We start from the raw sequence: 13,980 nt of genomic DNA, 5'->3' as shown, positions 1-13,980 counted from the left end.
CAAACACGAGCCGTATGGCCACCCTTCTGGCATCTTGCACAAATCTGAACTGGTGTTACAGTTTGTTGTTGATACTGCAAATGATTTTGTCCCGGTTTCCCTTTAGCCCGACATTGTGCTTTTAAATGGCCGGGCTTTCCACAATTGTAACATTTTTTATCCCCTCTAAGTGCAACCACAAACGCTTCTGCTAATGCATTCATTTGGAATGATGTAGTTCCAATCTTGTTACATGCCTCAACTATATCAACAAGGCTGGCATCTCTGGGTAGCGCCATCAAAAGCTTTTTACAGTCAGCATTTGCATTCTCTACTGCTAATTTTAGTGCCAAGGCATTCTGAGCCTCCACACTCGATACTTGTTTAGTTACTGCATCTCTTAGTCTGTCAATGAAGGACTTGTACGATTCCTGGGGACCCTGCTTAATCTGCGTGAACAACATAACATTTCTACCCTCTTCTGGCAGAGTCATCATTGCTTTAAACGCCATTACTGAAGCAGTTCTCAAGGCCTCTATGGGAAACCTTGCCTGTAATCTTGGATCAGTAAATTTGCCAGTCCCAATAAGGTGATCTATCCCTATTGTCTTCATGGGGTCATCATCGGGTCTATCCAAATTTTTTTATAGCAACTTCTTCACACAGTCCCCTCCATCTGTCTCTCCACAGCATTTTCTGAGTTGGCTTTAATAGCATGCTGGCCAATTGATCGCAATCATATGGAGTCAAAAGTTGAGCTCCGAAAATATTGTTGAGCAGCGCTTTGGTGAAAGGAGCCATCAGCCCATAATTATGGACTGACTTGTGCACTTCTTTTATCAAATCCCATGAAAAGGGATTCCATTCATTTGTATCATTTGCCCTCACTATAACAGGATAAGCATGAGGAACGACCACTCCCTTGCTTGCTGCTTTCTTATGTATTTCTCTCCAGTAACTTCTCAGGTCACAGCCCAAATCTTCAGCTGCATCATAACTTGGTGGCAGTTTTTCTTTTTCTAAAGAAATATCGTCTCGGGGAGGTTCTGGCCAATTATCATCATTGTCAGGTAAAGGTGGATATAAACCCGTAGACGGCCTAATCGGGCGTATTTCTTTCTCAGGGTTTCATGGTAGAATAGGTGGCGATGCCTTTTTTGGCTCCGGTGTAACTTTTACTGAACCATCCGGTAATGTCATTTTATGACAAGTACAGTCAGAGGGACAATGCGAACAAGATGACTCATTGGTATCGTGTCAGTCCTCATAGCCATTTACCGACACTGATACTGTTGGATTCAAAATCGAATTTGCCTCCGCTGCCACCTTTCTTTCTGCCCATAAGGATCGTATATTGTCAAAAAGCAACCGCCAAGTAGTAACCAGTTCTTCAACGTGTTGATCCCCTTTAGAGATTGCATCCCGTAATTTTGTTCCAATTTCTGCCCAAATATCAGGCTCAAATGCGGTAGCCATTTCAGCAGGATAGCCCTGAACTCGGCACCATTTCAATAACCTTCTCACGGAGGATTCATTACATTTAATTCCTCTCTTAGAGAGTATATGCAGTAGGAGTCTGACTATTGCCCTTTCCTCCGAGGACATGTTCTGCCCCATACTGCCCCTGGTTGCTCACCTTCCTTTCAGGTGTCTTCTCAGCCTAGGCTCAGCTTCCCTGCTGCAGTCCCGCTGACAGCAGTACCTCCAACCAGGGCTTCTCCTGCCGCGTCTTCTGCGCTCTCAGGGCCATGTTGGGGTCACCATTTGCAGGAGGTAGAAATAAATGGACGCCTGTAAAGTTGAAAGCACATGACGTTTATTGCTAAAACACACACATATTTATAATCACATATTCTGCAAAGTCACTGTATCCGCGCACAAGCATAAAATATGATTGGTTATATCAACTCTGTAGATGCGCATAAACATAGAACATATGTCGTGGTTTAACCCCAGCCAGCAACTAAGCACCACACAGCCGCTCACTCACTCCCCCCACACCCAGCGGGATGAGGGAGAAAATCGGGAAAAAGAAGTAAAACTCGTGGGTTGAGATAAGAATGGTTTAATAGAACAGAAAAGAAGAAACTAATAATGATAATGATAACACTAATAAAATGACAACTGTAGTAATAAAAGGATTGGAATGTACAAATGATGCACAGGGCAATTGCTCACCACCCGCCGACCGACACCCAGCTAGTCCCCAAGCGGCGATTCCCTGCCCCCACTTCCCAGTTCCTATACTAGATGCGATATCACATGGTATGGAATACCCCATTGGCCAGTTTGGGTCAGCTGTACTGGCTGTGTCCCCTCCCAACTTCTTGTGCCTCTCCAGCCTTCTTGCTGGCTGGGCATGAGAAGCTGAAAAATCCTTGACCTTAGACTAAACATTACTTAGCAACAACTGAAAACATCAGTGTTATCAACATTCTTCTCATACCAAACTCAAAAACATAGCACTATACCAGCTACTAGGAAGACAATTAACTCTATCCCAGCTGAAACCAGGACAACATAATTGGTTATACCAACTAAAACATGCAAAACTTGTCTCAGTCTAATTGGTCAAGATAAACTGCCGAATTGAGGTTCTTTTTGCCAAGTTCCCTTTATCGTGGAATGCACACCTGTGTTCTTCTAATTGGCATCTTTCTTTTTTTGTCTTCTTGTTTATTCTGTTCAAGGTCTTCTAAAGGCGTCTGGAATGCTCTTGTGACCGTGAGCTAAATATGTGTCCACAGTGAGTGATTGCGCATTTTTAATCATCATTCTGAAGCTTAAGGGATCCCTAAGTCAGCCATATAGTAATTAAATTCCACTTAACATTCCGAACCTGTAATTGATTAAATGTTGATGTAGTAATTAGTGTTAATTTTTGTTTAATGTTTGAATCTGTAGTTTATTGTTATTTAGTGGAACATTGACCAGTTTGATTAAATCTCATTTTTAAGTTCAGCACTTGTCTAATCTGATTGTGTGAGCCTCCGCGACAAGACTTCAGTATGTGGCAGGTCTTTAATAACTCTGGTTTCTTCTTTTCTGCAGTACCAAGTTCGCTGGAGCAAGCGCCAGTGAACCGAGCTGGCCCAGCTTCCCTGCACTGCACTGCATTGAATGCCCAACATTTTTTTCAGTTAATTCTTGTATTGGGTCAAGCCTGCTGTGAAAGAACAACATTTCCACCTCTGCCACACTGGGACTCCTCTTGCACCCAGCAGGACACACCATCTAGTTAACCAGAGAAGAGCAGGCTGGGTTTGGTCCCCTGCTTGTGACTGTGCCATGAGAAGCTGGGGGAGGCAAAGGAAGAACTTCAGCTCCACTTAAAACAACTGTGATCATTTCATCGTCTATTCCAGAGCCATGGCTTTTCCCACAATCTGTCAACAGTAGGATCTTGCAGCAGGGTTTTCAATGCCATTTGGTTGCTAGAGCTTGCTATTCTGGTACCTCAGCTAAATCCTCACCCAAGACAAGACTACAGATCTTCCCTGTGAATAATGCAGATAAATGGTGAGCCATTTTTAATGCAGCAAGAGTGATGATGGCTGTGATGTGGGAGGAAGCAGTTATATATGTTGATTCTCCTAAAACAGACCAAAAGGTCAAGCTGTTCAAGCCAATAATGCTCTGATCTATAATGAAAGCAATTACATCCAAAGGTCCTTTGGCACTGACAGAACGGGAGCATTTACAACCCTGTGTTTTCTCACTTTGAGTTACCTGAGGAGGATGGAGTGCCCATGGGTGCCACTCTACTTTACCCCTGGCAGCACTGCCGGATGCCTCCAGCACACAGTCTGCCTGCCGATGTGAACATGCTGGTATATACTGGAAATTCAAGACCTTGACCCCTTTTTCATACAACCAGCTCCCCACCAAAAGTCAAAGGACCCAAGAGGGCAAGAAGTGGGGTCAGCGGGATGCTGCCCAGTGGACACCACTGCCACTCAACACATGAGAAGTTGGCTGCCTGACACCACTCCAGCTTAATTTGGTGCCTCTGCTTTCTTCTTCACCTTGCTCTGGCTGGAACAGGCTGGCTCTGGCCCCAGCTACCCTGGCACCAGCACTGACATCCCCCTGCAACCCCTACAGCTCCCCCCAGCCCCAGACATGCCAGCGGCAGGACCAGCCGTCGCTTGTCAGCTAATGCTTCCTGCACTTGCAGGACCTTTTCAAAGCAAGGACAAGACACCTAAGTTTCTCTCCCTTCCCTTCCACAGTAGTATACATTTTTCATGAAATCTAATTATTATTATTATTTTTAAATGACCACCGACTTGCCTGTTAGCCCATTGCTGCTACACATACATTGCCTTTCTTCACTGTGTTTTGTAACCATATTTTTCTGGATCACATTCTTTATTTCTTATCCCAAACACAATATCTCGATGTTATTACTTGAAATACAGCAAAACATGGTGCCTCAGTTGTTTATAGCATATGATGAGCAAGAGAAAGAGAGGAAAGAAAGCAGAGAGATTTTACTTAGAAAGCCAAAGAAATACTGCTAAAACCTCACTCTTTTATATGCAACTCTTCTCCCCAGAGCAGCCAGTATTGTTTGTCACACTGTCACTAATAGCCCAGATAACCTGTATCCAGTGGCCACAGTGTGTCTCTACAGAGGGGGACCCCATGGCATCCCACAGCCACCCTGTGGGATCAATGGCCTCCCTGCAACACCCCCATCCCCATGCTCTGGCTAGAAACAAATGTCTCAAAAACAGGTGAGCCCCAAGGTCAGGGCTGCTGGGTGGCTTCCCAGAGGTCGAGGCAGCATGCTTACACTTGCAGGATCAGTTGGAAGGAAATGAAGATGGAGTGTCTTTTTTCCCCATTGATGTGGGATCTCCTGGGACGAGAAAGTGACACGGCATGTGGAAATCGGCATCCTCTCACTTTCTTCATTCTTCCACAGGCCAAATGTCCAGGGAGGTCATGTTGTGTCCCAGGGAAGAGCTGAGACAAGGAGTCTTTTGGGTATTAAAATACAAATAAAATAAAGAGACTGAAATGATAAAATTACATCCTTAGATTCTTCATCTCCTTCCTCTCTTCCCCTCCCACATATTACTCTTCTATTAGGTTTTCCAATAAAATCAGATTTATTTTTTTGTCCCCTGCAGCCTAGATCTGCAGACACAAGACTCAGGGTTTCTGATGATCTCATAGCAGAGTCTCCAGAGCAAACGATAATTGCCACAGAATTCACCAATTTTTGTTAGAATCATTCCCTTGTTATTCAGCATCCAGAGAATAAAACCATGGCTCTAAAGCAGCACAAGGACCGCACAGATGCTCCCCCTCCTGCTTTGTCTTCCAGGGGTGCAGCTCCATCACCAAAAAGGCAGGGCTCTCTTTCTCCCTCTGTCCTCGTTTATAGCATCCTGTCCCTCCTGGTCCTGCCTCGCTGTGAGCAGGGAGCGCAAAGCTGCTAGCAGCAGATCTAAACTTGGTGGATTTCTCTTTTCTCACAGGTGGATGCAGAGACAGACTGCTTTACCTCAAAGTTACTTTTCCAAATACAAAATCACCAATGCTATTTATATACAGGATTTTTAGTTTTCATTTGAACTAGCTCTCAGAGCATGAGCTATTCCTGGGCATTGTTAAAATCTAGGAAGATCTGACAAGGGAGCAGATACAGTTGACTTCAAATGGGGGTGCATTCGCTTTATTTTTTTTTAATATTTTAATGATACAGAACCAAGTCAGGGACATGCCACTTTTGAACTTTGCAGAAATGCTGCTATGAATCCAGGAGGCTTCATACCAGGAGGTATGAATCCAGGCTAAACATGCCTGTCCCTCCTGACTGTCAGTCCATGAGAAAATCAGATCTTCAGAAAAAGTAAAGAACTTACAATGAAGCTCTGCTCAACATATCTCAGGTTCCAAAGACTTCATTTTCTGAGACAAGAGAGTGATATGTTGATATGCTTTAAACTGCATCGATTTAGTCACCATTTTCACTAATTAGTAAAAAATTTTACGTGCCCCAAGATGTGCATTATTCAATCAACATCAAATAAGACTGTCAGAGAAACTCTTCCAGCTCATTGACACATTAATTATACCTTTTCAGACTGCAACAATTTGAATTGAAATTTTTTTCAAAATTGAAAGTTTTTTTAAAATTGAAATTTCTGAGAGCCTTGTTTGTCTTATGTGCACTAGAATAGTAGGAATCTTGGGTCAGATCTGTAGAGTTCCTATCTCATCTTTCTTCAGCCACAGGCAACAAAGGACTGAATAAAGGAATAAATACTGATCACAGGGAAATGATTGGGAAGCTACACTGGGGAATAAGCCAACTCTCTAAATGTTAGAGTTTAAATAGGAGTTCTGGATGAACCAGTTTTTTAGTTCATTGGTCAAGACAAGAAATTACATCTGGCTTGACCCAATGTATATTTATAATTTTTTTCCACTGAAATTAACATTTAAAAGAATGGTTTCTCCCGGACAAAGCAATGACTTTGAAATTGAGCATGTTGACATTTTTGTGGTTTACTTGGACTTTTAAAAGTTAACAGGAAGTGGAAATCAATGTTTCTGTCCCAGGGGAGGAGGTTGGCAGTGCTCTGTCCTTGCCTCTGGCTGGCTCTGCCCTGTCGTGGCACACAGGCCTTGCCTTGCTTCCCCACAGAAAGCACATGTGCTTCTACCCACGCTTTCACTCAATAAAGAGTGAATTTTCATTTGCTTTTCCAAGTGAATTTGCTGTTTTCATCAGCTCAAGCAAACTGCTTTTTAAAGGTTGGAAAGGTTTTTACACTGTGCGTGTGCTAATGGTATGGGACAGTGTGACAGACTGTATTGGGTCTGGCTGAGATGGAGTTAATTCTCCCCATAGCAGCCCTCATAGTGCTGTGCTCTGCATCAGTAGCTAGAAAGGTGTTGATAACACACCAGTGTTTTGGCTACTGCTGAGCAGTGCTGGCACAGCATCAAGGCTCTCTCTCCAACATTTTTGCCCCCCCCTCAATGGCAGGCTGGGGCTGGGCAAGATATTGGGAGGGGACATAACCAGGACAGCTGACCTAAACTAACCAAACAGATATTCCATACCATATGACATCAGCTCAGATATAGAAGCTAAGTAAAGGGAGACAGAAGGGGGGGATTTTTGTCTTCCGGAGCAACCACTACACGTACTGAAGCCCTGCTTCCCAGGAAGTGGCCAGACATCGCCTGCTGATGGGAAGTAGAGAATAACACCATTTGTTTTTCTTTGCTTTTGCTTGTGTGACCTTTGCTTTAGCTTTATTAAACTGTCCTTATCTTGACCCATGAGCCTTTTGTTATATTTTCTCCCCCCTGTCCAGCTGAGGAGGGGGAGTGATAGAGTAGCTTTGGTGGGCACCTGGCGCCCAGCCAGGGTCAACCCACCACATAGACTGAAAGAGTTAATGTGTCAAACCTTGTGGTGGGGCAAGTTCTGCTTAACGATGAAATCTGCATAACAATGGACCCTTCATAGCAAGGAACCACATATGAAAAGAAGTCAATCAGCACAGGACATCAGCAACAGGATGGGGAGGGCATGCCAGAGGGTGTGCAGCTGCATGTTCTGATATGATGTTCTCATATGCTGAGCAGGACAGCTCACCATGCATGGCCAAAGACCAAACAATGGTCTCGTCTGCATTGAAGGAGAAGTTACTCCCCAAACAACCCCCAAGCCCACCGACCCATTTCCCAAAGGTTCTGAAAGCACAAACCCGTGCATGCCTAACAAGTTCGAGTGCTTGCCTGAAGGAGGGGCAAGGATGATAAAAGGGCATGAACTGAAGCCCCATGTGCGTGCGCCCACCAGAACTGGACCCCTAGGCAGACTGGACCCTTAGGCTGACTGGACCAACACTGGACCCAGGACCAGTGAAATCTTTCTCTTTTCCTTTTTCTCTCTCTGTCTTGTTCTCTCTCTCTTTCCTCTTTCATACTCCCTATACTTCATCCCTTTAAGACATAAAACCATTGACCAAATCTGAGACTAAGAGTGGATCTAGCTGCCCCTAGGCTCTTCTCTGAGGAGGAGTCAGGAAAGCAAGGGGGTCTGCTCTGAACCTCATGACTCAAGAGGAGGGATCTCCTTATTCCCTGGATTGATGTATATGGTACGGGTTACAGGGTTTACTGAGGTAGTTCCATGCCAATTCCTGTTGAGAGAAACCATGCCACCTATTGTTAACGCCTTCCAAGTTCAGTTTGCTTCTGCCATGAATAAAATGTTTAACTGATCGTTTGGTGTCCTTTCACCTTAATTTAGCCTGAGGGAATTCTGAATTCACCAGGACGCCTCCCTGGTCTTTCCAGCCCAGGTCGTGACACATACAGCAAAGTATCTGACTGAGATTTAGAGTGGAATATTTCCAAACTCAGATAACTTAATCCAATGCACATCCTTGTTTCACTTGTGTACAGCAACAGACCTATGTAGGAATGTTAGTGTTTATTTTCCTACTAAGATTATGGTTATTTGGAGTGGAGGGAAATATTCTGAATAAAGTATGAAATAATGTGATCCAGATCCAGTGTCTAAAAAGCTTTAGCTGGAGTGCTTCATCCACCTGGTTTCCTCAGTGGCCCCTATTTTGACTAAGAATAAACATCTGGAAGTCCAGCCAGGGTCAACCCACCACATATATCCCTAAGGAAATTACAAGTGGCCCTAAAATCTTTCACTACATCACCACTGTAACTTCCAGAAGTCCAACAGTCCCTCAAAGCTTTGAAAAATTTTTATACTTAGGTATACTTGAAGTCCTAAGAACAGGATTCAGTAATGGGCTCAAGATTCAGAGTTTGGGTTTTTTTGCTTGGCGTGATGCTCGTGTCAGTTTGCCCCACGGCAATGGTTGAAGCTCAGGTCTGTGACTGAAGGTTTGGGCTGGGATCTCTTCAACTTCACAGTCCATCTGGAAGAGCTGACTGGAACAACTTTGAAATATGGAAGCCTCAGCCCTCTGAAAGAGTGAATTCTGTAGGTATTTGTCCAGAGGTTGTGGAAATGCCATGTCATTTAGTTATAAAAATAGTAATGTAATCGACAGGGAACCAAATTGTTCCCTGACATTGTGTAATTCGTGTTGAATTAAAAGAAGACAATAAGGCTTACATACCAATCGGGAAGGGGGAAGGGACATATTGAGATTTAACAAATGCCTTGTGTAAATAACAAGGCTTGCTTAAATATTGCATAAAGGTCATGGGAAAAGGGCAACGGCTATAACTTACCAGATAAGGGGGGGAGAAGGACAATAGCTATAATTTACCAGATAAGGGGATTAACTCTGCCACGACTGCACTTCTCCACATCAAAAGACATTCTACATCAAAAGACACTCCCCCTTGAGAAGATCGACCGAATCTGCTCAGTAACAAACCTACACGAGTGAAGAAAGAGGAAGCGGGACAAGGCGGAGACTTACAAGAAAGGGGTACATGAACTGTATAAAAGGAATGTAACTATAACAGGAAGTTGCGAGCCGTTGGTGGAGCGCGGACTCCCCGGCCGCCCAGCGCTGCTCTTGCTTGCTATTCTCAATAAATATATTAATTCTATATAAAATTGGCTCTGTCGGTATATAACAGTAATGTTTCTAGAATAGGGTCATCCAGAGGAGCTTAAATCAGTTTGCCTTCTCCTCTTTGGTGGACGTCCATCTCCTTGTTCAAGCCAATACTTTATCTGTAAAAGCAGTGATTCCCTAGCCAGGAGACATAGTAATAGTATGAATTCCTTAACCAGGCTAAACTATAGTTAATACAGGAGGCTTTTTTCCTCTCCCATCTCTCCCTTTCCCCGCAGCAAGGTTGGCAGCTCAGCCTTAGGACCTACAGCAGAGGAGCAGAGGAAACCTGCCAGTTCTTTTAACTGAACATGACACTAAGAAAGGCAATGCAAAGTCACGGTCAAACAAAATGCATAAGTGCATGGTTAGGTATTTTGCTTCTAGATCTCCAGGCTTGTATGTGCCCACCTCCCAGCAGTATGTCCACACAGCATAGAGCAGTGCCTTATGGGTCAGGTCAAGGTCTCGAACTCAACAGAGGGGCTTGGACAGATCAGAATCTTGGTAGCTCCAGTGCAGCACCATGTAGGCGTGTCCGTGCTACTGATCTTACCCAAACTACGTGCAGCCAGCTCAGGCATCTCTGCTCTCCCCCACCGCAGCTCACAGCTCTGGGGTGAGAGCTGACAGAGCACCACCCTGATCTCTGTGCTCCCTTGGCTATGGCATGGCCTGATGTCATCTCTCATAGAGCCACGCAACTCCAGGCATGCACTTACTGGGGTGGAGGAAAGGTTTATACTGCTTTTGACCCCTCCTCCATGTCAGTCAGTGGCAGGACCTCTCCTATTTTGATATGACAACTCTTCCCCATTTAGATCAGGACATGTTTGCAGCTTTTTGGTGTTTATTTTTTCCTCCAAAGCCCCCCTGGACGTGCAATGAGGGAGGCTCCCAAATTCGTTAAAGGAAACATTTGTTGACCCTATGGTGCCTGCAAAAAGTGCAAACTAAAGGCTCAAAATCTGTAAGACAAAACATAGAATTTATGAGAATTTTCAGTCAGCCTCATGATTCTGACTCACAAGGTCTAGATATTTGAGGATGGTCATATATGCAAGCCTCTTTCTGTGCCCTCCACCTCTTGCCTTTCACTCCCTCTCTGGCCCCAGCTTAACAGCTGCATCAGGGCTCACTATCATTACTGCAATCATGGTTAGCTCATTTTGAGGGGAGATAGTGGTCTGGGTACAAATTTCTATGGCTATTTTCAAGAAGCATGAATTGCCAATAAACTAATAGCTGGTGATTTCTGAGTTGCTGATTTGTTTGCATGTTCATAAGCAGGAACACAAACTGGCTCCATTTTTCTAATTCAAGTTTGCATGCTCTTATCCTCTGATGTGGACTAGGGGCCCTGCTATAACTCACTTTAATTTGAAACAGCCAGCCCATTAGGACAGGAAAGTTGATTACTGAGTCACTGTGATGGGTTGACCCTGGCTGGACGCCAGGTGCCCACCAAAGCCGTTCTATCACTCCCCCATCCTCAGCTGGACAGGGGAGAGAAAAATATAACAAAAAGCTTGCGGGTCAAGATAAGGACAGGAGAGATCATTCACTAATTACCATCACGGGCAAAACAGACTCAGCTTAGGGAAAATTAGCTCACTTTATTACAAATCAGCCAGAGTAAGGTAAATGAGAAATAAAACCAAATCTCAGAACACCTTCCCTCCACCCCTCCCTTCTTCCCGGGCACAACTTCACTCCCGGATTTCTCCACCAAGCCCCCCCAGCGGCACAAGGGGGACAGGGATGGGGTTTACGGTCATCACATGTTATTTTCTGCCGCTTCACCTCCTCAGGGCGAGGGCTCATCACACTCTTCCCCTGCTCCAGCGTGGGGTCCCACCCACGGGAGACAGTCCTCCACGAACTTTCTCCAACGTGGGCCATTCCCACGGGCTGCAGTTCTTCACGAACTGCTCCAGCATGGGTCCTTTCCACGGTGTGCAGTCCTTCAGGCACAGACTGCTCCAGCGTGGGTCCCCCACGGGGTCACAAGTCCTGCCAGAAAACCTGCTCCGTGGGCTCCTCTCTCCACAGATCCGCAGGTCCTGCCAGGAACCTGCTCCAGCGCAGGGTTCCCACGGGGTCACAGCCTCCTTCAGGAAACCCACCTGCTCCGGCGTGGGGTCCTCCACGGGCTGCAGGTGGATATCTGCCCCACCGTGGACCTCCCTGGACTGCAGGGGGACAGCCTGCCTCACCAGGGTCTTCACCACGGGCTGCAGGGGAATCTCTGCTCCGGCGCCTGGAGCATCTCCTCCCCCTCCTTCTTCACTGACCTTGGTGTCCGCAGGCTTGTTTCTCTTACATGTTCTCACTCCTCTCTCCGGTGGCTATTTTCTGCGTCCCAACTTTTTTTTCCTTCTTAAAAATGTTATCACAGAGGCGTTACCACTATCACTGATTGGCTCGGCCTTGGCCGGCGGCAGGTCCGTCTTAGAGCCAGCTGGTATAGGCTCGCTCTCTCTCGAACACAGGGGAAGCTTCCAGCAGCTTCTTACAGGAGCCACCCCTGTAACCCCCCCCGCTACCAAAACCTTGCCACATAAAACCAATACAGTCACTTATGTTCACAACATTTTAAAATGCCACTCCTTCCTGGTACTAACCTCACGATGGCTTCGTGCCACCCACTGGCAAGATGCAGCAGGCAACGAGAGTAAACATAATGCATTTTTTCAACATGAGATGTGCTCCCTGGGGGAATTTAGGTCAGATTCTGACCTTAACAGAATCTGGTATAACTCTGTAGATTTTCATGGCATTGTTCTGAAGTTATACATCTGCAGTGGAAGGAAAAATGGGGTTTTGGAGATGGACTTCAGGCCCTAAAACTGACCTTGTTCACAGAAAGTGCAACTTGCCCCATGTCCTGGTTTCAGCTGGGATAGAGTTAATTGTCATCCTAGTAGCTGGTACAGTGCTATGTTTTTGAGTTTGGTATGAGAAGAATGTTGATAACACTGATGTTTTCAGTTGTTGCTAAGTAATGTTTAGTCTAAGGTCAAGGATTTTTCAGCTTCTCATGCCCAGCCAGCAAGAAGGCTGGAGGGGCACAAGAAGTTGAGAGGGGACACAGCCAGGACACCTGACCCAAACTGGCCAACGGGGTATTCCATACCATGTGACATCATGCCTAGTATATAAACTGGGGGGAGTGGGGCTGGGGGGACCGCTGCTTGGGAACTAGCTGGGTGTCGGTCGGCGGGTGGTGAGCAATTGCATTGTGCATCACTTGTATATTCCAATCCTTTTTATTATTATTATTGTAATTTCATTATTATTATCACTATTAGTTACTTCCTTTCTGTACTATTAAACTGTTCTTATCTCAACCCACGAGTTTTACTTTTTTTTTTTCTCCGATTTTCTCCCCCATCCCACTGGGTGGGGGGGAAGTGAGTGAGCGGCTGCATGGTGCTTAGTTGCTGGCTGGGGTTAAACCACAACACCCCAGCACAGGAGCCCTGTGCAACAGCCCTGGGCCACGAGGGACAGCTCAAGAGGCAGCAAGCCAGTAGTCTTTCTGTGCACAAGTAGAATTAAACAAAAGAAGAATTGTGAATGTAATAAAGAATTTTTTTTTTTTTTAATTGAGAAAAGCTCATGTTATGTGAACATATTCTAATTTAGCTCACTTGGACCTTGATTTGTCTAAGAAGAATCCCTAATAAACATTTCTAGTTAAATTTTTTGCACCTCTTGAAAAGACAAGGTCAATGAAACCACTGGAAAAAAAAAAACAACAACAAAACTAAACCCATGAAATTAATGGCAAGGCAGTACTTTTTCACACACCACTTGATTAAACTGCTGTCGTGATTTAACCCCAGCTGGCAACTAAGCACCACACAGCCGCTTGCTCACTCCCCCCTGGTGGGATGGGGGAGAGAATTGGAAGGGTAAAAGTGAGAAAACTTGTGGGTTGAGATAAAGGCAGTGTAATAGGTAAAGCAAAAGCCACACACGCAAGCAAAGCAAAACAAGGAATTCATTCACCACTTCCCATCAGCAGGCAGGTGTTCAGCCATCTCCAGGAAAGCAGGGCTCCATCATGCATAACAGTTACTTGGGAAGACAATGCCATCACTCCGAATGCCCCCCCTCCCCTCCTTCTTCTTCCCCTAGCTTTACATGCTAAGCATGACGTCATATGGTCTGGAATATCCCTTTGGTCAGCTGGGGTCAGCTGTCCCAGCTGTGTCCTCTCCCAACTTCTTGTGCATCCCCAGCCTACTCACTGGTGGGGTGGTGTGAGAGGTAGAAAAGGCCTTGACTCTGTGTAAGCACTGCTCAGCAGTAACTAAAACATCCCTGTGTTATCAACATTGTTTTCAGCACAAATCCAAAACATAGCACTATACTAGCTACTATGAAGAAAATTAACTCTATCCCAGCC

At 45.3% G+C, this 13,980-nt stretch overlaps 1 long non-coding RNA gene across 1 annotated transcript in view; it reads left to right on the top strand.

Moving 5' to 3' along the window:
* Nucleotides 1–9,038: 9,038 nt before the first annotated feature.
* Nucleotides 9,039–13,980, top strand: part of LOC138683278 (uncharacterized) — a 260,146-nt gene continuing 255,204 nt past the window's right edge. The window contains exon 1 of the long non-coding RNA XR_011322879.1: nucleotides 9,039–9,434. This is a non-coding gene — a long non-coding RNA (uncharacterized lncRNA). The remainder of the gene's footprint in view (nucleotides 9,435–13,980) is intronic.

This window comes from Haliaeetus albicilla, chromosome W (genome assembly GCF_947461875.1).
Source record: "Haliaeetus albicilla chromosome W, bHalAlb1.1, whole genome shotgun sequence".
NCBI classification, from domain to species: Eukaryota; Metazoa; Chordata; class Aves; order Accipitriformes; family Accipitridae; genus Haliaeetus; species Haliaeetus albicilla.
This window is presented reverse-complemented; position numbering and strand designations above follow the sequence as displayed.